Genomic DNA, 26,156 nt, shown 5'->3' on the forward strand with positions numbered 1-26,156 from the left:
ACTCCACAAGTCTGGTTCATCCTTGGGAGCAATTTCCAAACGCCTGAAGGTACCACGTTCATCTGTACAAACAATAGTACGCAAGTATAAACACCATGGGACCACGCAGCCATCATACCACTCAGAAAGAAGATGCATTCTGTCTCCTAGAGATGAACGTACTTTGGTGCGAAAAGTGCAAATCAATCCCAGAACAAAAGCAAAGGACCTTGTGAAGATGCTGGAGGAAACAGGTACAAAAGTATCTATATCCACAGTAAAATGAGTCCTATATTGACATAACCTGAAAGGCCACTCTGCAAGGAAGAAGCCACTGCTCCAAAACCGCCATAAAAAAAGCCAGACTACGGTTTGCAACTGCACATGGGAACAAAGATCATACTTTTTGGAGAAATGTCCTCTGGTCTGATGAAACAAAAATAGAACTGTTTGGCCATAATGACCATCGTTATGTTTGGAGGAAAAAGGGGGAGGCTTGCAAGCCGAAGAACACCATCCAAACTGTGAAGCACGGGGGTGGCAGCATGTTGTGGGGTTGCTTTGCTGTAGGAGGAACTGGTGCACTTCACAAAATAGATGGCATCATTAGGACGGAAAATGATGTGGATATATTGAAGCAACATCCCAAGAAATCAGTCAGGAAGTTAAAGCTTGGTCGCAAATGGGTCTTCCAAATGGACAATGACCCCAAGCATACTTCCAAAGTTGTGGCAAAAATGGCTTAATGACAACAAAGTCAAAGTATTGGAGTGGCCATCACAAAGCCCTGACCTCAATCCTATAGAAAATTTGTGGGAAGAACTGAAAAAGTGTGTGCGAGCAAGGAGGCCTACAAACCTGACTCAGTTACACCAGCTTTGTCAGGAGGAATGGGCCAAAATTCACCCAACTTATTGTGGGAAGCTTGTGGAAGGCTACCGGAAACGTTTGACCCAAGTTCAACAATTTAAAGGCAATGCTACTGTAACCGATGTGAAATGGCTAGTTAGTTAGCGGTGGTGCGCGCTAATAGCGTTTCAATCGGTGACGTCACTCGCTCTGAGACTTGAAGTAGGGTTGCCCCTTGCGTTGCAAGGGCCGCGGCTTTTGTGGCACGATGGGTAACGATGCTTCGTGGGGTGTCAGTTGTTGATGTGTGCAAGGGTCCCTGGTTCGAGCCCAGGTTGGGGCGAAGAGAGGGACGGAACCTACACTGTTACATTGATGCTGTTGACCCGGATCGTTGGTTGCTGCGGAAAAGGAGGAGGTCAAAGGGGGGGGTGAGTGTAACCGATGTGAAATGGCTAGTTAGTTAGCGGTGGTGCGCGCTAATAGCGTTTCAAATCGGTGACGTCACTCGCTCTGAGACTTGAAGTAGGGTTGCCCCTTGCGTTGCAAGGGCCGCGGCTTTTGTGGCGCGATGGGTAACGATGCTTCGTGGGGTGTCAGTTGTTGATGTGTGCAAGGGTCCCTGGTTCGAGCCCAGGTTGGGGCGAAGAGAGGGACGGAACCTACACTGTTACACTACCAAATACTAATTGAGTGTATGTAAACTTCTGACCCACTGAGAATGTGATGAAAGAAATAAAAGCTGAAATAAATCACTCTACTATTATTCTGACATTTCACATTCATAAAATAAAGTTGTGATCCTAACTGACCTAAGACAGGGAATTTTTACAAGGATTAAATGTCAGGAATTGTGAAAAACTGAGTTTAAATGTATTTGGCTAAGGTGTATGTAAACTTCTGACTTCAACTGTCAGTAAAATGTAACAGTGAAGCTGGTTTATCAAGCCCATATGTCTATCTGAACTAATTCAATCTTATTGAATCACATCAAACCCAAATTAATTTAATTTCCAAGTGCATAAAACATATTTCTTATAGAAACACCAATTACATGTAATGTGTATTTCAGAGGACAACTTTTGAGTTGTTATATGCATCAGTGGATCTGAGTAATGGAGCCTGTAAATACAGGATTATGGGTAGACGTTTCAGCGCTCCGCAGCGGCACTTCAACTGAGCTCAGAGAAATAACTGCCTATGGCATTTTAGGTATATTTATATATTTACTGTAATCCGCAGTATTGCAGCCATTGCAGATTCCTTTAGTTTGCGCGATCAAATACATTTCATAGAACAAAAAGGGTGATGGATAAAGAGTGCCCAGTGCTATAAGGTTGATATCTGCTAGGTGCCAGCCCCTCAGCCTGAACACACACACAACTGCTGACGGTTCAGCCTGCCTAGAGAATGGCCGCAACACACAACATTCTGCACAATGGATCGGAGTACAGGAGAGCCTAAACCGAGTCTCTATGAAGTGAATAAGGAGTCAAACACAAGACATCAGACTATAAGTGATAAGACAACAGAAGCCTTCAGAACCACCTGTTTCTTGCCTGAAATCAAGACCAGCAATATTGTTTTTTTCCCCAAGGAAAAGTAAACTGATAAACTCACATAATTCCGTCACTTAAAGAAAGGAATTGTTGCCATGGGAGCCGAACCCTCAGCTCCTTTCTGGAAGCTGCCCAAGTCTGGATGTGTAAACAACCCACAATGCAAAAAAAACAACATTCTTTGGGGAGTTTTTCCCCCTCTTCCCCTCCAAGGTTATTCCTCTTGCAATCCATCATCCATACATAGGAGAAAACTGGGCCTTTACACAGCGACTGCACAAAACAGTACTTACATGGATGACCATTAAAAGTTGTAATGGGTAGTAAAGTACAGAATGTAACAGTAGTATTGTAACTCGTGCTCAACCTGTTAAACATTATGGTGCAACTGAGAAGTTGAACATAATGTTTAAATGCACAGAATGCAGAAAAGACAGCAGAGAATGAAAAGAAAGAAATAAAGAGAGAGAAAGAGAAACAACTCAGAGGGAGGAGGAAGGTTCACACAAAATACACTAACAATCAGGAACAAAGTGCCCGATTTCATTATGAAAACAAAACGCTCTTCGCTCTATATCAGGACATCTGAAACCAATGTTCCACCTCTTCAACCCCCACATAAGGACAAGGCACGCCAGCCAGTCAGTCAGTCAGTCTAATCAGTCAGATAGTGAGTGTCGTTCTGTCATTTCAACAAGCCATGACACACACCATCTCAGATTGTTCTGAAATCTTTTCTGTTGTCTGTAACCGATACGATTACCATTCCTGCAACATTATTTTGTTGAAATATAATTTGATCTCTGAGAAATTAAGCAAATTGATTGCACCCAAATTGGCCATTTTAATGTATAGGATTCATATAATATTCAACAAATATAGTAACCTACATCCGATTTGGACAAAACTTTTTTCTAACAAGGAGTCAGACGAGGAATCCAAAGAAATGGTCAAAAGCCACCCACGGACCCCACGCCAATCCCACCCAACAACCAGTATACAGTGTCAGTTCTCTATGTCTGACAAGTAGTATGGCGCTGTGGATCTGAGTATTGTTTCTTCATCCTATGTAATGTATTCCCAGTGAATTTGGTGTTTTTTCCCTGTTCAGAGAAATCATCCAGATATTACCAGATTCTGACCCCTAGATGGTGCTTTTCCTGCTATTTTTATATATATTTTTTAATTCAGCCACACCAATGTTAAAGGGATAGTTCACCCAAATTACACAATTCCATATTAATTTCCTTACCTTGTAAGTGGTCTATGGACAAGGTATGACAGCAACCCATGCTTTGGTTTTGTTTAGCATTTGTGGTACAAAACCAATGCCAGTCAACAGAACCTATATTAGCATTTTCACACTTCATATCCAATTCATTTATCAAAAGCATCCAGTTAAACAATTCATTGTTAGATACTTTAGGATGATTTGAACATGAACCGTGAAAATAACAATATACAGTACCAGTCAAAAGTTTGGACACAACTACTCATTCAAGGGTTTTTCTTTATTTTTTATCATTTCTACATTGTAGAATAATAGTGAAGACATCAAAACTATTAAATAAAACATATGGAATCATATAGTAACCAAAAAAGTATTAAACAAATCAAAATTATATTTCAGATTCTTCAAAGTAGCCAAATCAAATCAAAGTTTATTTGTCACGTGCACCGAATACAACAGGTGTAGACCTTACAGTGAAATGCTTACTTACAGGCTCTAACCAATAGTGCAAAAAAGGTATCAGGTGAACAATAAGTAAGTAAAGAAATAAAAACAACAGTAAAAAGACAGTGAAAAATAACAGCAGCGATGCTTTAAAAGTAGCAAGGCTACATACAGACACCGGTTAGTCGGGCTGATTGAGGTAGTACGTACATGTAGATATGGTTAAAGTGACTATGCATATATGATGACCAGAGAGTAGCAGTAGCATAAAAGAGGGGTTGGCGGGTGGTGGGACACAATTCAGATAGCCAGGTTAGCCAACGTGCGGGAGCACTGGTTGGTCGGGCCAATTGAGGTAGTATGTACATGAATGTATAGTTAAAGTGACTATGCATATATGATAGAGAGTAGCAGGAGCGTAAAAAAGAAGGGTTGGGGGGGGGGCACACAGTACAAATAGTCCGGGTAGCCATTTGATTACCTGTTCAGGAGTCTTGTGGCTTGGGGTAAAAACTGTTGAGAAGCCTTTTTGTCCTAGACTTGGCACTCTGGTACCGCTTGCCATGCGGTAGTAGATAGAACACTCTATGACTGGGGTGGCTGGGGTCTTTGACAATTTTTAGGGCCTTCCTCTGACACCGCCTGGTGTAGAGGCCCTGGATGGCAGGCAGCTTAGCCCCAGTGATGTACTTGGCCGTACGCACTACCCTCTGTAGTGCCCTGCGGCCAAGCAATTGCCATACCAGGCAGTGATGCAACCAGTCAGGATGCTCTCGATGTTGCAGCTGTACAACCTTTTGAGGATCTCAGGACCAATGCCAAATATTTTTAGTTTCCTGAGGGGGAATAGGCTTTATTGTGCCCTCTTCACAACTGTCTTGGTGTGTTTGGACCATTCTAGTTTGTTGTTGATGTGGACACCAAGGAACTTGAAGCTCTCAACCTGCTTCACTACAGCCCCGTCGATGAGAATGGGGGCGTGCTCGGTCCTCCTTTTCCTGTAGTCAACAATCATCTCCTTAGTCTTGGTTACGTTGAGGGATAGGCTGTTATTCTGGCACCACCCGGCAAGGTCTCTGACCTCCTCCCTATAGGCTGTCTCATCGTTATCGGTGATCAGACCTACCACTGTTGTGTCATCTGCAAACTTAATGATGGTGTTGTAGTCGTGCCTGGCCATGCAGTCGTGGGTGAACAGGGAGTACAGGAGGGGACTGAGCACACAACCCTGGGGGGCTTCAGTGTTGAGGATCAGCGTGGCAGACGTGTTGCTACCTACCCTCACCACCTGGGGGCGGCCCGTCAGGAAGTCCAGGAGAGGGAGGTGTTTAGTCCCAGGATCCTTAGCTTAGTGATGAGCTTTGAGGGTACTATGGTGTTGAACGCTGAGCTGTAGTCAATGAATAGCATTCTCACATAGGTGTTCCTTTTGCCACATAGGTGTTCCTTTTGCCGTGTTCCTTTTGCCTTTTGTCTTGACCCTTTGCCAAGAGTGTGCAAAGCTGTCATCAAGGCATTCTCTCAACCAGCTTCACCTGGAATGCTATTCCATCAGTTTTTAAGGAGTTCCCACATATACTGAGCACTTGTTGGCTGATTTTCCTTACAGAGTAAGGAAACCAATGCCATTTTGTAATTTGGGTGAACTACCCTTTAACATCAAACTTTTTTCACCTAATATAGGGTGTCAAATGTTTATATTTTGTCCAATGTGTAAAAGAAACCGCATGTTTATCATAATCCGTTCAAAAGTTCTTAAGAGTTTTTACCCTTGTAGGATGACCAATATTAGGATGACTAAATCAATGGAGGCTAAAGAAAAGTGGTCAAAAATCTGGAAAATAGCATTGAGTCAGTTACGCTGGATGCTGTGCGAGAATTAAGGCTAAATAACAGGCTCACCTTTGAATTCATCTTTCTTTTTGAATCCGGAGGACATAAACAATATAGAGGGGTCATTCTATGAAAACGGTGGCTTTTTGAACAGTCAACTTTTACAAATATTTACTTCTTATAAATCTAAACTTATAGTCAGATAGTTAACCCCTTACCATTATAAATCAACATAAACGACAGCTTAACATATTTTGATATTTTTACTACATTACATAAAAAAATGCTTGTGCTGCTTTTTTGTCACTGGCGTTACCTATATTTTATATTTTAGATGACAATTCAGGCTTTCTAGAATGTAATTTCTCATCCAAACAATTTGCATATATAATCAAAGGGAGAAAATGTTCATGATAATACTAAGAAATTGTTTGGATGAGAAATAATTGACTTTAAACATGCGTGTGTAAAGTTATATTGTCTGACATTTTTCCATTTATACTATTGCTTTTTTTTTAAACAGAAATAATTTAACAAAATTGAATGATCATATCCTTAAAATGTTTACTAATGAATGTAGCAACAGTTAGGTAGATACAAAAAACATATTCAATTAAATTGGGCAACTCTGATGCCAGAACACCAATATGCCATACAGTAATACCAGTGACGCAATGTAACACCAGTGAACATAAGATTATTTCAAACAAATTTGATCAATTTATTAGTAATATTTTTCATTACAAATAATTTCCTACTCTGTCACGCCTATCCACAAAACTATGTAGCTTGTTAAAACAGCATATATCAATTCTCAGTGCCATGTGACAAATATTGTGTAGGTCTACTTAAAGGGATAGTCACGAAATAAAATATTGGTTTCCTTACCGTGTTAGCAGTCTATGGACAAGGAATGACAGCAATCAATGCTTTGGTTTTGTGCCAATTCTAAATAATTAGCATTTGAAACAGTGGCCAGGTAAACACTGTCGTTTCTGCTCTCAATCTCTCTCTGTGTTTTGCCTGTCTGACCCGGCATTTCCTTCGCTCCTGTCTTTTTTCCCTTTATGTGAGATCCTTCACTCTCTTTTTTTACTCTAAATCATTTAAGTAAGTCTGGTGTTTTGTTTAAGGTAGGCTGCTCTGCGGTGTGGGTCAGCATCGCTGCGCTGTCTGTAGAGTCTTTGCTTTTCAGCAGCACCTAATTTTGCCATATCTATGAAAAGGAATGCCATATTATGTGATTACAATATTGAAACAGTAATAAAATGGTAATAAGACTTTTTTTATATGATTGTTGAGGGTTTTATAAAACATTACGTTGAGAATTTTTTTTGCGGTGTTATTGATCGTCATTGACGTTATCGTCATGTCACTGGTGTTACCAGCAAGAACAGTAACACCAGTGACAAATCTGCAGACAAGATGGCATATCTAAGATGGAGGCCACTGTAGCTCAAACCACATTTCTTAAATTGTAAATAAATCACTTAATCATACAATTTGAGCAATCATTTTTATACAATTTCCTTTCCCCTTACCCCTTACTATAAACTGTATAACCCCAGTGACACATCTTAAGTCCTCGCATGAAATTACCAAGTTAATCATCAAATTCTTAACATATGAAGAGAGTGCACACACCATGTGCTTTTCAAAACAGTCCCGTCTCCAATGAACCTTTGACCCAGGAAGAACTTGGCAAGGATGTTGCATATTTTCAAAGTTGTGGTTTTTACACCAGTCACATGAAATTGAGGGACAGCTATTACTTGTAAATTTGTAATATTTATTGGATTTTTTTTTTTTAAAGTAGTACACTAAATAACTAACTATAATACTTTCCTTTGTATTATGACATTTTCAGGATGGAAAATTATTTTGCTCAAAATATATGTGTCACTAAACCATGACTCCTGATCCGAGGGACAAGCCAATTTCATGGTACTGACCGTGCTCAACAATATACTAAAAAAAATGTTTGCAAAATAACTGTCTTACATATGTTTTATTAAATCATAAAACACTACCAAATAAAACAAAAAATATTTTTTTGTGTCATTATCTCACACTTTTAAGTGTTTTTCTTAGTGAATAAGGCCAGGACAGGAAAGCCACCATTTTTGTAGAATGACACAGAGGTAAGATACAGTATATTTACAAAAGTATGTGGACACCCCTTCAATTTAGCAGATTTGGCTATTTCAGCCACATCCGTTGCTGACAGGTGTATAAAATCAAGCACACAGCCATGCAATCTCCATAGACAAACATTGGCAGTAGAATGGTCTTACTGAAGAGCTCAGTGACTTTCAACGTGGTCCCATCATAGGATGCCACCTTTTCCAACAAGTCAGTTTGTAAAATATCTGCCCTGCTACAGCTGCCCTGGTCAACTGTAAGTAATGTTATTGTGAAGTGGAAATGCGTAGGAGCAACAACGGCTCAGCCACAAAGTGATAGGCCACACAAGCTCACAGAACGGGACCACCGAGTGCGAAAGCGCCCAGCGGGTACAAATTGTCTGTCCTCGGTTGCAACACTCACTACCGAGTTCCAAACTGCCTTTGGAAGCAACCTCAGCACAAGAACTGTTCGTCGGGAGCTTCAAGAAATGGGTTTCCATTGCTGAGCAGCTCAACACAAGCCTAAGATCACCATGCGGAATGCCAAGCTTCGGCTGGAGTGGTGTAAAGCTCCCCCACATTGAAGAAACACGTTCTCTGCAGTGATGAATCACGCTACACCATCTGGCAGTCCGACAGACGAATCTGGCTTTGGCGGATGCCAGGAGAACGTTACCTGCCCCAATGCATAGTGCCAACTGTAAAGTTTGGTGGAGGAGGAATAATGGTCTGGGGCTGTTTTTCATGGTTCGGGCTAGGCCCCTTAGTTCCAGTGAAGGGAAATCTTAAATGCTACAGCATGCAATGACATTCTAGACGATTCTGTGCTTCCGACTTTGAGGCAACAGTTTGGGGAAGGCCCTTTCCTGTTTCAGCATGACAATGCTCCCGTGCACAAAGCCAGGTCCATACAGATATTGTTCGTCGAGATCAGTATGGAAGAACTTGACTGGCCTGTACAGAGCCCTGACCTCAACCTTCGGGATGAATTGGAATGCCGACTGCGAGCCAGGCCTAATAGCCCAACCTCACTAATGCTCTTACACTAAATGGAAGCAAGTCACCGCAGCAATGTTCCAACATCTAGTGGAAAGCCTTCCCAGAAGAGTGGCAGCTATTGTAGCAGCAAAGGGGGAACCAACTCCATATTAAATGGCCATGATTTTGGAATGAGACGTTCAAAGAGCAGGTGTCCACATACTTTTGATCATGTAGTGTATATGTCGATTTTGAGTAGGGGTTGGAGCCGGTTCAGGGAACCAAAAACCGGAAAATAACTACATTTTTCAAGGAACAGAATCAGAACCAGGAATGAAAGTGATCAATACTGTTCTGGAACAGAACCGTTATTTTAAAAGCATGGGAACCAGTTAATAACGATATTTTACAATCCAGGGTTATTTTTTTTGCACCTATGCAAAACCCTCTAACAACTTTAATGACTAATTTCTCTAAAGAGGGAAAACAAAATACCCAAATTCACTGGGAATACATTACATTAGGATGAAGAAACAATACTCTTAGCCGCAGCTCCATACTTCTTGTCAGTCACGAGAACTGATACGATATACTTGTTGTTGGGGTGGGATTGGCCTGTGGTTGCCTTTTTACCATTCCTTATGTATAACTCATTATCAGAAATTTTGGGGGTCTAAATCAGGTTTTAGATACTATATTTATTGAATATTATATGAATCCCATAAATAAAAAAATGGCCAATTTGGATGCAATAAATTAGCTTCATTTCTCAGAGATCAAATTATATTTCAACAAAATAATGTTGCAGGAATGGTAATGTTATCGGTTTCTAACAACAGAAAAGATTTCAGAACAATCTGAGATGGTGGGTGTCGAAATCTTCTTGTGCTTTTTGAGGAAAGACGACCCCCATCACTCCTTCAGTGTACAGCCTTCCCTGTGGCTCAGTTGGTAGAGCATGGTGTGTGCAACGCCAGGGTTGTGGTGTGTGCAACGTCAGGGTTGAGGGTTCGATTCCCACGGGGGGCCAGTACAAAAATTAAAAAAATAAAAATGCATGAAATTAAATGTATGCATTCACTACTGTAAGTCGCTCTGGATAAGAGCGTCTGCTAAATGACTAAAATGTAAATGTAAATGTACATAGTACAGTGTGACTGTCTGATGATGCTCTTTGACCCAGGAACACAGTCAAACCCTTAAACCTTCGGACTGAAGAACATTTATATTGATTGTAACCTTTCTCCTATTCTTCCTGTGTGCAGCAGAGAAAATAAGTGACATCAGTAGTTCTGAGTGACCAATAGCGTAAAAGCTGGTTTGCTGCATACAGACAGAATTCAGACCACAGTCACTCATCAATGTTTAAACTAAGAACTGTCATGATGGTTACTACCCTGTATGGTCAGGACTTTAAAAATGGTTTTACCTCTGGAACAATGAACATTAGAAAGCCTATTGCACATAAATAGACAAACCTAAATCAGAAGCTTATAACCGTCTGAGAGAATAATCTTGTCCACCAACTGGCTCGCTGTCTGTCAAATATACGTGGCAGCAATTGAGCCTGTTAGGTCAGACAGAGAATAACTATTATGAGTGTCGGTGAACAGGTACAAGCATCTCCAATCCATATCCAGCTGTAAAATATGACAATGTCGCAGGCAGGCATGGCTCTGCTCTGGCAAGCCTTATATCAGAATGAGGACAGGAACAGCACCAGACAGAACACAACTGTTGCTCTGGTGATATATCTCAAAGGGGACACGATTTGCATGAGCTGCTTTCCCATTCAAACCCACAGTGCCACGCTAACCTGACCCTGAGCTGGCCACCTCCACCGAACAGTCAAATCAGTAGGAAAAGGGAAGCTCATGGACCCATTTTCATCCATGACACTGCACCCCTTTTCCATTGTTGGGTCCACTATGGAAACCTACTTTTCTCCATGACACCTTGTGACTGTTCCAAAACAGTTTAAGGTACAAGCAAAACGCTAAACTAATGAACAGAGTTTGTTAAACAAGCTCTGTCCGAGACATCCAACTCGGGGAAAACATCTCCGGACACTGTTTATTTGAACTTAGCCTCGTGGAGTTGGTATGGGAACCAAGCCTAGATGAGTAATCTTGCCTGAGACCTGAAGACTTCGTGTTCGATCCTTAAACTAATGACTAGGCTTTAGCTCAGCGAACTAACAGTGTAGTGGAGTGCAGTCGACCCGAGTTCAAACCCAGCCAGTCATACACGCTTGCTAGAGACAGCGATTCTAGGTAGTTCAGTGTAGAATAAAAGAAACCGGTAGAGGTTTTTCAGCGCCAGGGATTGGGAGACTTGTCAGGATCGAGGCAAAGATGAACAGAAAAGTACAGAGAGATCCTTGATGAAAACCTGCTCCAGAGCGCTCAGGACCTCAGACTGGGGTGAAGGTTCACCTTCCAACAGGACAAGGACCCTAAGCACACAGCCAAGACAACGCAGGAGTGGCTTCGGGACAAGTCTCTGAATAGCGTTGAGGGGCTCAGCCAGAGCCCGGTCTTGAACCTGATCAAACATCTCTGGAGATACCTTAAAATAGCTGTGCAGCGACACTCCCCATCCAACTTGACAGAGCTTGAGAGGATCTGCAGAGAAAGATGTGAGAATCTTTCCAAATACAGGGGTGCCAAGCTTGTAGTGTCATACCCAAGAAGACTCAAGGCTGTATTCGCTGCCAAAGGTGCTTCAACAAAGTACTGAGTAAAGGATCTGAATATGTAAATGTGACATTTCTAAAAACCCTGTTTTTGCTTTGTCATTATGAGGTATTGTGTGTAGATTGACGAGGGGAAACAACAATTTAATCCATTTTAGAATAAATCTATAACGTAACAAAATGTGGGAAAAGTCAAGGGGTCTGAATACTTTTCCGAGTGCACTGTTCAGTGACGTACCACACTGGCCTAGTACAGACTCCACAATCTTGACTGTATCATCTTCAGGTGTTTAAGTGTTTCCTGACAGCCTAGTAGGAAAACCTCAGGGCCCTATTAGGCTATATAGCCGATGACTAGGCCCTGGCCTTGCTTATTACTAAGGCATAGTTTTTTTCTGGTAAGGTCACATGGTCAGGAACAACTCTTAGTTATGCTGCTTTAGTCAAACATATAGCCTCACTCACTGCCCAGGACATTACCAGGGTTCTTTGCACTAGTGTGCTACATTCCTCCCCAGTGCTGAGAGCCGCTAGCAGGCAGACCATCCCCTACTGAAGGCCACTCTGTAATGCAGAAAAACACTGGGCTGGATGTGTGAAATACAGTGCATTCGGAAAGTATTCAGACCCCTTAACCTTTTCCACATTTTGTTACGTTACAGCCTTATTATAAAATGGATTCAATAGTTGTTTTTCCTCATTAATCTACACAAACTACCCCATAATGACAAAGCAATAACTTTATTTTTTTGCAAACTGAAATATCACATTTACATGAGTAGTCAGACCCTTTACTCAGTACTTTGTTGAAGCACCTTTGGCAGCAATTACAGTCTTCTTGGGTATGATGCTTCAAGCTTGGCACACCTGTATTTAGGGAGTTTCTCCCATTTTTCTAGCAGGTCCTCCCTCTCAAGCTCTCTCAGACTGGATGGGGAGTGTCGCTGCACAGCTATTTTCAGGTCTCTCCAGAGATGTCCGATCGGGTTCAAGTCCAGGCTCTGGCTGAGCCCCTCAACGACATTCAGAGACTTGTCCCGAAGCCACTCCTGCGTTGTCTTGGCTGTGTGCTTAGGAACCTTCACCCCAGTCTGAGAACCTGCTCCAGAGGGAACAGGACTTCATCAAGGATCTCTCTGTACTTTGCACCGTTCATATTTCCTTCGATCCTGACTAGTCTCCCAGTCCCTGCTGCTGAAAAACATTCCCATAGCATGATGCTGCTACCACCATGCTTCACTGTAGGGATGGTGCCAGGTTTCCTCCAGACATGATGCTTGGCATTCAGGCCAAAGAGTTCAATCTTGTTTTCTTCAGACCAGATCATTTTGGTTCTCATGGTCTGAGAGTCTTTAGGTGCCTTTTGGGAAACTCCAAGCGGGCTGTCATGTGGCTTCCATCCAAGCGTGGCTTCCGTCTGGCCACTCTATCATAAAGGACTGATTGGTGGAGTGCTGCAGAGATGGTTGTCCTTCTGGAAGGTTCTCCCATCTACACAGAGGAACTCTGGAGCTCTGTCAGAGTGACCATCGGATTCTTGGTCACCTCCCTGACCAAAGCCCTTCTCCCCGATTACTCAGTTTGGCCGGGCGGCCAGCTCTAGGAAGAATCTTGGTGGTTCCAAACTTCTTCCATTTAAGAATGATGGAGGCCACTGTGTTCACGAGGACCTTCAATGCTGAAGACATATTTTGGTACCCTTCCCCAGATCTGTGTCTCGACACAATCCTGTCTCAGAGCTCTACGGACAATTCCTTCGACCTCATGGCTTGGTTTTTGCTCTGACTTTATATAGAAAAGGTGTGTGCCTTTCCAAAACATGTCCTATCAATTGAATTTACCACAGGTGGACTCCAATCAAGTTGTAGAAACATCAATGGAAACAGGACGCACTCGAGCTCATATTTTGAGTCTCATAGCAAAGGGTCTGAATACTTACGTAAATAAGGTATGTTTTTTTTTTTTAAAGCTAAAATTTCAAAAACTTTTCACTTTGTCATCATGGGGTATTATGTGTATATTGATGCGGGGAAAAAATATTTTAGACATATTAGAATAAGGCTGTAACGTAACGTGGAAAAAGTCTAGGAGTCTGAATACTTCCCGGAAGCACTGTATGTGCACTCGGGCATTTCCTATTAAAAGAACCCTTGAGCACCAACATGTGAAGTTCATAGGATTAAGGTTGTTGATGAATTTTGCTTAAATTCATCAAAAAAAAAATGTTGCTTATAACAGTGAACCTTTTTGTGGGATACACATAAGGCAATTCTAGGTCTTGTGGCATATTTTGGTTAAACTATCCCCAATTCAATGGAATTGCAACCCTCTGCATGCGCAGTGCATTCTTCCATCACATTTGCAGTGCAGTCTTCCATCACATGTACAGCTGATTCTCAAGATCTTGCACACTAATGAGATGCTATTGAGCCCACACTACTACACTGTCTGAGCCAAGGACTACATGCTTTCTGGTAAGTTTTGATTACAATACTGGGTGGGGTGAATATATTTTATATGATATACATGATTTTTTTGTTAACTAGTGAATAGTACCCTACAGCAAAGCGTGTTTAAATCATTTCTAACTTGTTAACAACTTCTGCTAGTAAGTTTTTGCTACCATGTAGGTTTTAGCTTGCTTGAGCCTGCTAACTGAGGAGTGTTAATTCACCTGTTTACATACACATTTCATTTTAAAACATTTATCTTACAAAGGAGTTGTTTAATCTAACTGTTTAACTATTTATCTGTACATGGAATTGTATTTGTTGTTTTTTTACTAATTTCTTTCTAATCTTTACAGGAAAATGCCACGGGCACTATCTGATATGTGGAGACATTTCACTGCAGCTAATGTAGAAGGAAAAGCTGTGTACATTTGCAAATACTGTGCAAAATCCCAAGTTGGACCACAGAAGGCATTTGCACTGGTGACAGACAATGCTGCAAACATGAAGGCTGCTTGGTCTAAAGTGGAGGAGTCCTACCCTCACATCACACCCATTGGCTGTGCTGCTCATGCATTGAATCTGCTCCTCAAGGACATCATAGCACTGAAAACAATAGATACACTCTACAAGAGAGCCAAGGAAATGGTTAGGTATGTGAAGGGTCATCAAGTTATAGCAGCAAGCTACCTCACCAAGCAAAGTGAGATGAATAAGAGCACCACATTGAAGCTGCCCAGCAACACCCGTTGGGGTGGTGTTGTCATCATGTTTGACAGTCTCCTGGAGGGAAAGGAGTCTCTCCAAGAAATGGCCATATCACAGTCTGCCGATAAGGACAGCCCCATCAAGAGGATCCTCCTGGATGATGTATTTTGGGAGAGAGTGGTACGCTGCCTGAAACCTATAGCAGTAGCCATTGCACTGATTGAGGGAGACAATGCCATCCTGTCTGATGTTCAGACTCTGCTTGCAGATGTAAGAGAAGAAATCCGTTCTGCCCTGCCCACTTCACTGTTGCTCCAAGCAGAGGAAACTGCAGTTCTGAAATATATTAAAAAGTGTGAAGACTTCTGCCTGAAGCCCATACACACCGCAGCGTACATGTTGGACCCCAAGTATGCCGGCAAGAGCATCCTGTCTGGTGCAGAGATCAACAAGGCCTATGGTGTCATCACTACCGTGTCTCGCCACCTTGGCCTGGATGAGGGCAAGGTTCTTGGCAGTCTGGCGAAGTACACTTCCAAGCAAGGGCTTTGGGATGGCAATGCAATATGGCAGTCGTGCCAACATATCTCATCGTCCACCTGGTGGAAGGGACTTTGTGGATCTGAAGCTCTTTCCCCTGTTGCCTCCATCATCCTCCAAATCCCACCAACATCAGCCGCCTCAGAGCGCAACTGGCCCTTGTTTGGGAACACACACACCAAAGCACGCAACAGGCTGACCAATACAAGGGTTGAAAAATTGGTGGCCTGACAACGAGCCATCATCAACAAGGTTGGAAAGTGACAGTGAAGATGAGACCTCAGAGTCTGATGTTCAAGAGGTGGACATTGAGGAGGTCCAGGGAGAAGACATGGAAGCCTGAGAGGAAGACAACCAAAGCTTTAGTTTCTAGACTATCATTTTACATATGTATGTTGAAAACGTTTTTGGGAGATGCGATGGATCATTGGGGGAATCATTCAATATTCCCTTTCTTTTGTTGTTCAGTGAAATCCTCCCATGTGTAGAGTCAACTCATTTAATTAAAGTTAAATTCGTAACTAAATTGTTTTTTTTTTATTATTTCTATTGGAAGGATTTAATAAATGTGCAAATATGTCTACTTATGATAAAGGTAAAAGGTTTATGTTTCTGCCTCCATATGATATGGTAAATATATCCATTGCAAACATCTACATTTAAATGGTATTAATATTAATTTGCATACATTTCTGTTAATTCCCATTATTCCCATGGAAAGTTTCCACCTCTGAATATTCCCCAAAATGTGCAACCCTACATAGGAGCATGTCAATTTGGGTGTCAAATGAAAGCTAAAAGTACCAGTCAAACATTTGGACACACCTACTCCTTCCAGGGTTTGTCTTTATTTTTACTATTTTCTACATTGTAGAATAATAGTGAAGACATGAAATAACACATATGGAATCATGTAGTAACCAAAAAAAGTGTTAAACAAATCAAAATAGATTTCAGATTCTTCAAAGTAGAGGTTTGACAACTATGCCGCATAAAATTCAAGCTAGTTGGAAACAGATTTACAAGCATCTAGTGGTCAGAACCGGGTAATATCAGTTTTGCTGAAAAGGCATGGAACAACCCTTGTTACGTCTGTGAAGAATCCTCCCTCCTCATGAGAGAGAAACATTTGAAAATATCTTAAAGATATGTGGGTTTTTGGTAACAGAATGACAAGACACTAGTTAATATTTCTTAAACTTACAGAAGGCTAATAATTTATGCAAAACTAAATATACATGCTGATATTAGTTGGCAGGGGCCTTCAACATTATTGTGTTTGATGCATTTCTAATACCCTTTAAGATTTATTTTAGTAGATGTTTTTTTAAGACCCCTTTTCCATCTGTGTGACCAGAAATCAAAGCCTTTGCTTATTCCTCATTTTAGGATTGAAAATGGTTTAAAAACATATATATGCCTTCATTTCCCAAAACTATAGACTCTTAGCTTTCATTTGACACCAAATTTGATATGCTCCAATAAACATCACGTTGGTGCTCATGTGTCCTTTTACATGGAAATTACCATTGGCTATAATGGGAAATAAATCATAGTAGTGACAAATCACAGTTGGGTCACCTGCTACTGTCCTTCCACTGGCATACTATTATGTTCAGCTCATAACTGTTGGTAAAAGCAATACTGAAAACAATCTTCTCTCTCTCTCTCTCTCCAGTTAATGTCATCTCTCCCAGCTCTTACTGATGATACCTACCACCTACCCTCTTTCCATTTACTGTGACAAGCATCCTCACCCACTGAGCACCAACCGACACCGGACGTCCATTAACGTTGAAACGTAGTTCACAGTTGGTCAGTACGCCCTGGCCGGACCAGATCTGAACAGGTCATAGACGTCTATGTTTCACAAGTTTGGACAGCACAGAACAGTATAGAAAAGTACAGTACAGCACAGTATAATAGAGCACACTAGAGTACAGTATAATGTACTATACTGTGCATACACTACATGACCAAAAGTATTGACATCTGCTCGTTGAACATGTCATTCCAAAATCATGAGCATTAATATGGAGTTGGTTCCCCCTTTGCTGTTATAACAGCTTCCACTCTTCTGGGCTTTCCACTAGATGTTGGAACATTGCTGCAGGGACTTGCTTCCATTCAGCCACAAGAGGATTAATGCGGTTGGGCACTGATGTTGGGGGATTAGCCCTGGCTTGCAGTCTTCGTTCCAATTCATCCCAAAGGTGTTCGATGGGGTTGAGGTCAGGGCTCTGTGCATGCCAGTCAAGTTCTTCCACACCAATCTTGACAACATTTTTGTATGGACCTCGCTTTGTGCACGGGGGCATTGTCATGCTGAAACAGGAAAGGGCCTTCCCCAAACTGTTGCCACTAATTTGGAAGCACAGACTCGTCTACAATGTCATTGTATGCTGAAGCATTAAGATTCCCCTTCACTGGAACTAATGGGCCTAGCCTGAACCATGAAAAACAGCCCCAGACCATTATTCTTCCTCCCACTAAACTGTACAGTTGGCACTATGCATTGGGGCAGGTAACGTTCTCCTGGCATCCGCCAAACCCAGATTTCCACTGCTCCAGAGTCCAATGGCGGCGAGCTTTACACCACTCCAGCCGACGCTTGGAAATTGCACATGGTGATCTTTTGCTTATGTGCGGCTGCTTGGCCTTGGACACCCATTTCATTAAGCTCCCAATTAACAGTTATTGTGCTGAAGTTGCTTCCAGAGGCAGTGTTGCAACTGAGGACAGACGATTTTTACGCGCTACGTGCTTCAGCACTTGGCGGTCCCGTTCTGTGAGCTTGTGTGGCATACCACTTCGCGGCTGAGTCGTTGTTGCTCCTAGACGTTTCCACCTCACAATAACAGCATTTACAGTTGTCCGGGGCAGCTCTAGGAGGGCAGAAATTTGACAAACTGACTTGTTGGAAAGGTGGCATCCTATGAGGGTACCACGTTGAAAGTCACTTAGCTCTTCAGTAAGGCCATTCTACTGCCAATGTTTGCATGGCTGTGTGCTCGATTTTATACACCTGTCAGCAATGGGTGTGGCTGAAATAGCCGAATCCACTAATTTGAAGAGGTGTCCACATACTTTTGAGTATATATAGTATATCTACTTTACTGTACTGCACTTAACTCTATTGTGCTATGATGTCCAAACGTGTGAAATATAGTCGTCCATGATGGTTCAGATTTGGTCTGGTCCGGACCAACCAAATGTAGTCTAGTTTGGGGGCGGAGCTCATTATTATAATAGTCAGTGTGAAGAATAATACTGAGATGTGCAAAAGAAGGATATATAGCATATTTCTACCTTTGTGTACATATTTAGGATTCATCACCATGAAGAGAATGATATTCATATCCATAATTATGCATTTCTGTACAGTACAGATCAGGGACCCATTACTGTAATTCCGTTACTGTAATTCCGTTACTGGATGTAAATCCACTTCACCTACTGTAGTTCAATAAGGAAAAAATATGTTTTCATACTCAAGGTGTCATGTCATAGCTGACACCCCATTCTTTCTGCAGACATCTTTTTGAATCTTGATTCAGAGCAGATATTTAACAGTTTTTTGGAAAACGTGGTCACATAAAAAACAGAGGGAGATTTTACCTTAATTCTGTTACCAAACTTTGCATCTGCACAGTTCTTACAGTAAATGCATTTTTGTGAAATGTTGTGTAAATTGTTCAAAGTAGTCCTTGTGAATAGAGTTGTATGGTTTGTTAAACTTTTAGCTATATCATCTAGAATAGCTTTAAATATCATCTATGATGTAATAGTAGTACAGTTTGTGTAATGTTTTATTTAGTAGGGGATTTTTCAGTTCAGATTCTTTCTAATTAAATTGCATATAGTCTATAAAAAGTACAGCCATTGCTCAAATTCTGTGGTTATTGTTTTTTTTAACGAGAAATCAAAAGGGCTGTGTGTAACCAACCACACACGTATGAACGCAAGAGAAAGTTCCCTATTGGTCAAATTCTATATCCTACTGTAAATAAATCAAATTGTATTTATTATGGATCCCCATTAGCTGCTGCCAAGGTACGGCAAAATGAAGGCAGTTATACAATTTAAAAAATATTACAATACATTCATTACAGAATTCACACTAGACTAAGTGTGTGCCCTCTACTGCTTTCATTAGTTACCTGATGTGGAATAGAGTTCCATGTAGTCATGGCTCTATATAGTACTGTGCGCCTCCCATAATCTGTTCTGAACTTGGGGACTGTGAAGAGACCTCTGGTGGCATGTCTTGTGGGGTATGAATGGGTGTCTGAGCTGTGTGCTAGTAGTTTAAACAGACAGCTCGGTACCTTCAGCTTGTCAACACCTCTTACAAAAACAAGTAATGAGGAAGTCAATCTCTTTTCCACTTTGAGCCATGAGAGATGGACATACATGTTATTAATGTTAGCTCTCTGTGTACATCCAAGGGCCAGCCGTGCTGCCTTGTTCTGAGCCAACTGCAATTTCCCCAAGTCCCTCTTTGTGGCACCTGACCACATGGCTGAACAGTAGTCCATGTGCGACAAAACTAGGGCCTGTAGGACCTGCCTCATTGAGTGTTACTCCAAGCAGTTTAGTCACCTCAACTTGCACAATTTCCACATTATTCATTACGAGATGTAATTGAGGTTTAGTGAATGATTTGACCCAAATGCAATGCTTTTAGTTTGAACTATTTAGGACTAAGTTATTCCTTGCTACCCATTCTGAAACTAACTGCAGCTCTTGGTTAAGTGTTGCAGTCATTTCAGTCGCTGTAATAGCTGGCGTGTATAGTGTTGAGTCATCTGCATACATAGACACACTTGCCTTACTCAAAGTCAGTGGCATGTCATTAGTAAAGATTGAAAAAAGCAAGGGGCCTAAACAGCTACACTGGGGAATTCCTGCTTCTACCTGGATTATGTTTGAGAGGCTTCCATTAAAGAACACCCTCTGTGTTCTGTTAGACAAGTAACTCCTTATCTACATTATAGCAGGGGGTGTAAAGCCTTATTAACACGTTTTTTCCAGCAGCAGACTATGATCGATAAAGCTGCACTGAAGTCTAACAAGACAGCCCCCACAATCATTTTATCATACATTTCTCTCAGCCAATCATCAGTCATTGTGTAAGTGCTGTGCTTGTTGAGTGTCCTTCCCTATAAGTGTGCTGAAAGTCTGTTGTCAATTTGTTTACTGTGAAATAGCATTGTATCTGGTCAAACACCATTTTTTCCAGAAGTTTACTAAGAGTTGGTAACAGGCTGATTGGTCGGCTATTTGAGCACAGTAAAGGGGGCTTTACTATTCTTGGGTAGCAGAAAGACTTTAGCTTCCCTCCAGGCCTGAGGGCACACACTTTCTAGTAGGCTTAAATTGAAGATGTGGCAAATAGGAGTGGCAATATTGTCGGCTATTATCCTCAGTAATTTTACATCCAGATTGTCAGAACCCGGTGGCTTGTCATTATTGTTGATATTCAACAATCATTTTTTTCACCTCTTCCACACTGACTTTACAGAATTCATTAAGGTGACCTGCTAAAAAGTATTATATATAGTGCGTGTATCCCTGAGGATGCCAGGTGTTGAAAAGTCCCAGGCTTCCCAGAGTCCTTGGAACACTGAGAAAGGTCCCCAACCTAGCCAATATTGATAACATAAGGGATCTCACCAGTAGATTGGTAGGCTTATTTTCCAGAAATCAACAACAGAAATGGGCTATCCAGCACAAACCCTATGTGTTCATCAATATGAGAGTCTAGCCTATTTATCACCAATGGCAACTGTAATGTGTTCAAGTACTGATACCTTGAGCTATTGCTACATGAAGGCTAACACCAAGGCGCCACTTCCTCGCAATATTACGTCATTTCACACTTTTCTGAATAAACTGTTTCTCAGAGTAGCACATCAACAGCTAGCAGTAAACCTTGCCAGACTGCAGCTAAATTCAAGTTAGCCTTATAAACTGGGGTGCACTACTAAGTGTTTTCTTTTGCAGGCCATTGGTAAACAAGTTCTGGTGTTCTCATCAACATTTCGCTGTAATAGTTGGTGGTCACGAAACGGGGTTAAGGTTATGTTATGTTGCATTTCCAGGCTTGACTATTTTAGTAATTTAACACGTCCTCGCCCTACTGGGAGGAAGCCGGTTAATCTTCGACTGACAATAACACCTTTGCCAGCAATTGCTGAAACGTCTCCTCATGTCATGTCACCTGACCAATATGGCACAACTCAAATAGATACTTCAACGGACAGGTAAATATCAGAATTATCAAGAATAACACATCAATCTTACCAGCTGTTCTTCCTCGTTTGGGTAGCGAAGTTGATCTTGTCTTTCCGTGTGATTTCAGAGAGTATTCCAGTCCCCTTTAGGCAATATTTAGAGAGCGCAAGTGGCTGTTAGTGCGGCTCCCTGCGTACGGTAGCCTATGCTGTATGTATCCGGCTACTGACAGAGAGGTAGACTTGGCTACACACAGTTCTCATTCTCCGCCTCTCAGCATAACCAGGCATTCAGTGCACCAACCTACTCTGATGTGATGCAGAACTTGTATAAGCAAGCCATCTACAGGGCAGTGACGGTAGGTTACAGAAGGTTTGATTTTCACCACTGATCTCCTTGCTGGTGTATGGTGCATTTCATTATGGGGAATAACGTCATCTAGTGGCTGACAACTTCCGTTGCATTTGGAATGTCTGCCAACAAAGTTGTACAATTCAATGGCTAAGTAGAAAAGGGTTCATTATAAACGGGCTTGCCCAAGACTAGTCCATGATCATGACTCTCAGTTCCATTACATTACACATAAGTCATTGGATGAAGACGTCTTCTGTATGGGGGAGTTTTGTTATGAGCAGCAACACTCAATTTGAACATTAACACCCATCGCTTGCGGGTACTGTTTTGGAAACATAGGAACCTTATCTTTAATATCAGCGAGAAAGTTTTTTCAAAAAACAAAAGGTTACATTGATACACACCCTGATAGGGTTAGTGTTCCCACACGGCCATATCACTATGTTACAGTGATTGTTTATGGGAGACAAGAGTCGGCAAACTGTGATAATTAGCTATCTAGCATGCCCCGAACACCTGTGTGTCAGTGTAACTCGGGAAGTGTAGTTTCGTCAGATGGAGGCACTCATAGCTGTTTAGATGGATCTATGCAAAACTGCTACAAGTGTATATGTTTTATTTTAAGGGTTCTTTCTCGCTGATTTAAAGAAAAGGGCCATATGTTTCAAAAGTCGTATCACAAGCAATGATGATTGACATTTCTGAACGTAAAACACAGTGTCGGGATTGTAGTCCACACGAGCCAGTCGTGGGTGAAGCTAATGGCTATAAAAGGGAGTAGGCAGAATGCCGCCTAGAGTTTTCGAGAGCTACTCCAAGACTAAAGAACCAACTACTATACAACCCACAGAGAACATGCAGAGGCACAGTTGACAAGGGAAAACTCCCTAGATAGGAAGGAACCTTGACGAACCAGACTCTGAGGGGAGACAGTTGCCTGTAGACAAACTGTCTGCTGATTTTGATAAAAGGATGCGTCTTCGACAGCAAACGACAGATGAGCATATACAGTGCATTTGTAAAGTATTCAGACCCCTTGACTTTTCCCACATTTTATTATGTTAGTCTTATTCTAAAAATGGATTACATTGTCCTCATCAATCTACACACACCCAATAATGACAAAGCGAAAATATTGTTTATGAAAAATATATTTTATGAAAATTATGAGACTCGAAATTGAGCTCAGGTGTATCCTGTTCCCATAGACCATCCTTGATTGGAGTCCACCTGTGGTAAATTAAATTGATTGGACTTGATTTGGAAAGGCACACACCTGTCTATATAAGGTCCCACAGTTGACAGTGTGTGTCAGAGCAAAAATCATGCCATGATGTTGAAGGAATTGTACGTAGAGGCCCGAGACAGGATTGTGTCGAGGCACAGATCTGGGGAGGGGTACCAAAACATTTCTGCAGCATTGAAAGTCCACAAGTACACAGAGGCCTCCATCACTCTTAAATGGAAGAACTTTGGAACCATCAAGCCTCTTCCTAGAGCTGGCTGCCCAGCCAAACTGAGCAATTGGGGGAGAAGGGCCACATTGTCAGGGAGGTGACCAAGAAACCAATGTTCACTCTGACAGAGCTCCAGAGTTCCTCTAGAGATGGAAGAACCTTCCAGAAGGACAACCATCTCTGCAGCACTCCACCAATCAGGCCTTTATGGTAGAGTGACCAGACAGAAGCTACTCCTCAGTAAAAAGGCATGACAGCCCACTTGGAGTTTGCCAAAAGGCACCTAAAGGACTCTCAGACCATTAGAAACAATATTCTCTGGTCTGACGAAACCAAGATTAAACTCTTTGGCCTGAATGCCAAGCGTCACTTCTGGAGGAAATCTGGCACCACCCCTACGGTGAAGCAGGATGGTGGCAGCATCATGCTGTGGGGATGTTTTTCAGCGGCAGGGACTGGGAGACTAGTCAGGATCGAGGGAAAGATGAACGGAGTAAAGTACAGAGAGATCCTTGATGAAAACCAGCTCCAGAGCGCTCAGGACCTCAGACTGGGGCGGAGGTTCACCTTCCAACAGGACAACAACCCTAAGCATACAGCTAAGACAACACAGGAGTGGCTTTGGGACAAGTCTCTGAATGTCTTTTGAGTGGCTCAGCAAGAGCCCGGACTTAAACCCAATCAAACATCTCTGGAGAGACCTGAAAATAGCTGTGCAGGGACGCTCCCCATCCAACCTGACAACGCTAGAGAGGATCTGCAGAGAATAATGGGAGAAACTCCAAATACAGGTAGGGCTGGGCGATATGACAATATATATCGTGTGACGATAGAAAAACGTCTATCGTTTCATTATGCTCTTATCATTTAATTCGTTGTCGCAAATCACACTCTACGACAATATTTTTCGGCAATTGGACGACGCTTTGCCGTGTGGAAGGAAATTTGCAACACAAACAAACATGGAGGTGAGAGAAACGTGACACAGAGCACGAAGACATGGAGCTCGTACCTTAAAGAGGGGCTACTTCAGTCGCATGGACGTGGTTTGGGTATGACAAGTCTGACACGGACCAGAAAACCGTCCTCTGCAAAATATGCCGCAGGCCGGTCCCGACAACAGGCTCAAACACCACTAACCTCTTTTACCACCTACGCAAGAATCATGTGAAACAGTACGGCGAGAGTCTATGGATGAGACCCAAAAAAGTACAGTCAAGTGCTCAAAACAAACCCTGACTCAGACGTTGCAAGAGGCTTTTGCCCGCGGCACACCATATGGCAAAGAATCACGAAAATGGAAGGAGATAACAGCTGCCGTTACAACTTACATCTGAAAAGACGTGGCCCCAATTTACACGGTCGAGAAACAGGGGTTTCGTGATATGGCGCGAACACTCGACCCAAGGTACCAAATGCAAATTGATATGTGACATGTATTAATGCCAAAATGACATGCAAAACAGGCAAGCCCCCAAATATATACATTTTGTTTGCAACTATAATTTAAGTGATTTCTATTTACCTTTTTAGATTTCATACATTCATATTTTGTTACATGCTTAAACGAAAATTTGCACAAAGGTTCTAAATAAAAGGAGAAATAAAATATGAGTAGGTACCTTTTTATTTGTTGAGTATAATTCAAAATGTAATAAGAAATAGGCCTTTACATGTGGTCATTTTATATAAACTATTTATTCATTGAATTTACAGAAAATGTGCTATATCATGATATGTATCGTTATATGAGATTTTGGCCATATCGCTCAGCCCTAAATACCGGTATGCCAGGCTTCTAGCGTCATACCCAAGAAGACTCGAGGCTGTAATCGCTGCCGAAGTTGCTTCAACAAAGTACTGAGTATGTCAGGGATTCCTAGGAGTGGTGGTTGGAGTCAGGCGCAGAGAGCAGAGGGTAAGTATAACGTCTTTATTTCTCTGGCACAAAACGGTCACGCCAAAAACAGAGGGCGCGTCACAAAGTAGACCAGCCCAAAAACACAGGGCAAAACAGTCCGGAGAGAAATAAGGCGCCAGCCAGCACATCCAACAACAAACAGAGAAATAATCCCGCACAAACCTGGGCGGGCCTAACTGGCTAAAATAAACACAAATCAAGAAACAAAACAGGGAACAGGTGCAACCAATAAGACCGAACAAACAGAAAAGGAAAAAGGGATCAGCGGCGGCTAGTAGACCGGCGACGATGACCGCCGAGCGCCGCCCGAACAGGCAGGGGAGCCACCTTCGGTGGGATTCGTGACAGTACCCCAACCCCCTGACGCGCGGCTCCCGCAGCGCACCGCCACCAGCCTCAAGGGCGACCCGGAGGACGAGGCGCAGGGCGATCCGTATGGAGGCGGTGGAAGTCCCTCAGAAGTGAAGGGTCCAAAATGTCCTTCACCAGTACCCAGCACCTCTCCTCCGGGCCGTACCCCTCCCAGTCCACAAGGTACTGTAGGCCCCCCACCCGGCATCTGGAGTCCAGAATGGCGCGTATAGTATACGCCGGGGACCCCCCAATGTCCAGAGGGGGTGGAGGGACCTCCAGCACCTCACCTTCCTGCAGGGGACCAGCCACCACCGGCCTGAGGAGAGACACATGAAACGAGGGGTTAATACGGTAGTAAGAAGGAAGCTGTAACCGGTAACACACCTCGTTTATCCTCCTCAGGACTTTAAACGGCCCCACACACTGCGGCCCCAGCTTCCG

The 26,156-nt window shown here is 42.4% G+C and overlaps 1 protein-coding gene across 2 annotated transcripts in view; it reads right to left on the reverse strand.

Annotated features, from left to right (window-relative positions):
- Nucleotides 1–21,987, reverse strand: part of LOC106585038 (phosphatidylinositol 4-phosphate 5-kinase type-1 beta) — a 90,184-nt gene extending 68,197 nt beyond the window's left edge. The window contains exon 1 of one of the 2 annotated variants that reach the window (XM_014170787.2): nucleotides 21,699–21,987. The gene's annotated coding sequence lies outside the window, so the exon portion shown is untranslated. The remainder of the gene's footprint in view (nucleotides 1–21,698) is intronic. The other variant, XM_014170784.2, reaches the window with a different exon arrangement.
- Between the last annotated feature and the right edge of the window lie 4,169 nt (nucleotides 21,988–26,156).

Source organism: Salmo salar, chromosome ssa24 (genome assembly GCF_905237065.1).
Source record: "Salmo salar chromosome ssa24, Ssal_v3.1, whole genome shotgun sequence".
NCBI lineage: Eukaryota > Metazoa > Chordata > Actinopteri > Salmoniformes > Salmonidae > Salmo > Salmo salar.